This window comes from Papaver somniferum, chromosome 1 (assembly GCF_003573695.1).
Source record: "Papaver somniferum cultivar HN1 chromosome 1, ASM357369v1, whole genome shotgun sequence".
Taxonomy (NCBI): domain Eukaryota; kingdom Viridiplantae; phylum Streptophyta; class Magnoliopsida; order Ranunculales; family Papaveraceae; genus Papaver; species Papaver somniferum.
Genome location: NC_039358.1, coordinates 48690220 through 48693260, shown reverse-complemented (window position 1 = coordinate 48693260; position 3041 = coordinate 48690220).

The window sequence follows — 3041 nt, the reverse complement described above, 5'->3', positions numbered from 1 at the left end:
CTTTGGTACCGTCCAAGTTATTCTCATATCAATCAGACTCACGGATTTCTACCTGTTCGATTTGATGATTGTATTGAGAAAGAGATAAAGCTCTTTGATATATTTCTTGATTGAGTCTCACTTATAAGTTGGTGCTCTCAGAATTATATTGAAATTTAGTCCATACATATTGTCGAACGAATATTGGGTGTGGTTGTTATACCCCCGCTTTTTCACACGCTAAACCCCTAATTTGTTCACTGGTTTCTCTCCACAAACACCGTTAAATAAATCCACTCTTAAATTGGGTAAACAAGGCTTGTGTCATTCCCACCATGACTGTAAAAATCAGACTCCCATAAGTACAATAGTGGAAGCAAAATCATGTCACATGTTCTATGTAGACATAATTGAAGTGCAATAGAAACAAATATCGAACACAAATTTGGAAACTACTAGAAGAATTTCTCCACAACAGGAATGTGCAAAGAAAAGTGGATCCAAGCTAAAGAGTTCGGTGCAGAAAACCCACTGATTCCTTAATATTTCAGTTGAGTTGCTCACGAAAACCACCACAAATCGTAGCCCAAGTTCAATATTTGTATCAACTTCTAATAGACCTTTTCGTATTAATCACGAAATTCCCCTCTTAAATCGCATACACTGCTCTCAGATTTCATCACTAACACCACCTCAAACCCTAATCTTAGCTAGTCTTCTTACAGATCTTATACGAAATTAAAATTAAAATAGAGCCACACTCCATTTTGAGACCACCGCAGTCGTCTGAATTTCCTACAAATTCATAAGACGACGATAATGATTTTTGATTAGAAGAACTAAAGCGAGAAATATAGAAAATGGGAAAGAGCTGGAGCCGTTGTCTGTTTTTCAAAGTGATGAAGTGGTGGATAAGAAGAAAAAATATGAAGGGGGAGGTAGGGTTTCTGAAGAATCAAAAAGTCACTTATTCATGAGACCTATCTGGAGTCTTTCATTAGTTTTGGGTAGTTTTTGGAATTTTCAACACGAAAATATCTTCTCCTTATATGAGAAATTGACTAAGTAAATGATATTTTACCGAAATGATGGGTCCTGAAGGATTTCTTATCGGCACGACATTTAATATACAATGAAAAAAACGGGGTTATTTTTTAAAAATGCATTTCCCCATTGGGAAGTTTTATAAAATTCTCTTTTTCTTTATTGTTTTTTCTCTGATTTTATTTTTTATTTTTTTATTTTTGACAAAAAGATTGCATCCACAATTACGAAATTGATATTATCATGGTCATGAGAGAAGGACTTTACTACTTGGATCTTCACAAATTATAATGTCTTGGTATCATAAAATTCAACAACTTAGATTATTTTATTTTTCTTCAATCTTGTAACTAAGTCTTCAACTTTGATTATGAATTTTTTTTCTTCCTAGTATTTTTGCTTGTAAACCGTTGAACGTATTCAAATTTCTTTATAGGTTTTGATGTCGCTCAGCTAGTTAATGATGAAAAGTTTCTATTGTGAGAGAGTTGTAGTAACTAAGACTACATGATGAGGTTGCTCTGTCTTTTTGATATTTCCTTCTGACCTAATTGTATCTCCGGCATGGGCGGTTAGGTTCATCACGATCACCCTCTCAAAGGTAAATTGTCTCTCCAGAATGTCAATCTCTTTATAGTCTCTCAAGAATGTCAAATTCTCTATGGTCTCTCTAGAATGTCAAATTCCCTAGAAATTCTAATTTCCATCTTTTTGGTGAGAAATAGTATGTAAACTTATTTAAACGAATACTATGTGACTCTAAAAGTTTCTCCCTTACCCCCAAACTTAAATCTAACATTGTCCTCAATGTTTTAAAGAAGAAATTAAAAGCATGAACAAAGAGAAACTATTAACTGTTAGGGCACTGCTCGGTCGAAATCTCAAGCGTTGCTATCTCAAGCTTGTTTATCAAGTTTAGTCGCCAAAACTATAAATCTTGATTTCTAGTCTACTTATAGCTAAGTGTCGGATTAGGATAGTAAGTATAATTGAGCATTAGACTTCACGACATTCATCAATTGAAGACGAAGAACTACTAAGGGGAGCTTGTGAAACTTCATCAACAAAAGGTATGTGGAGATTTGAACTCATCTATCACTCAAAAGTCTATCTACTTTATCTCTTATTTGAGACCAAATTCATACAGCTGTATAGACTTCGATTATACACATTTGATATTTCGAGCTGAGTTTAACTCGCTTACGTATTTCTCGAAATATGTGTTGGTAAGCTTTCGCTTTAACCAAGTTCATCTTATATTCTTGACGAAATTCAAAAAATGATCATGTGAAAATCGCCTTGTAACATCTTACATGATTTGTGTGAGACCTTCATTTGATGTAGACTCGGAATGTTTCGCATTGATCATTCGATCACTTGAAAATTGTTTTGAAGCTAATAGTTTGTGTGAGACAGCTATTGTCGTACTTGTATGCTAACTGTTGCAAGTTATTCCAAGTACGGGAACCATAGTATGCATACCCGTATGCGTACTGGTTGGTTAATGAAAGTCCGGGAACTTTGTATGCGTACCGGTATGCGTACTGGCGTGAGTTTCAAGTTCCGGAATTTCAACTGAATTTGGAAGGAATGCGTACCCGTCGCATACTGGCGAACCCAAACTTAGTCCGGCCACTTAGGTATGCGTACCCGTTTGCATACTTGAGTAGGTTATGTTCTAAAATCGGTTTATTCATGAACTAATACATTTACATATAATAAGAAATGCAATCTTTTGCAAACCGTGGCTATAATGTTCATGGATTGATTCGAGTGAATCAAAATCGATTTTGCTTCAATTGTGTCTTGTATACTTCTATGAGAATATAGACAATTGAACAACTCTAGAACTAGTTTCATTTGAGTCATTTGAACTAGTTATGGTTAAGATGAATCTGGTTGATATGAAAGTGTTCATATGGCTAACTTCGGTTAACTATTGTTGAGCCAATAAGGTGCACACATTTAGGTACGGTTACTCATATTTAAATGAAGTCACTTTTCACTTGTGTGTAATA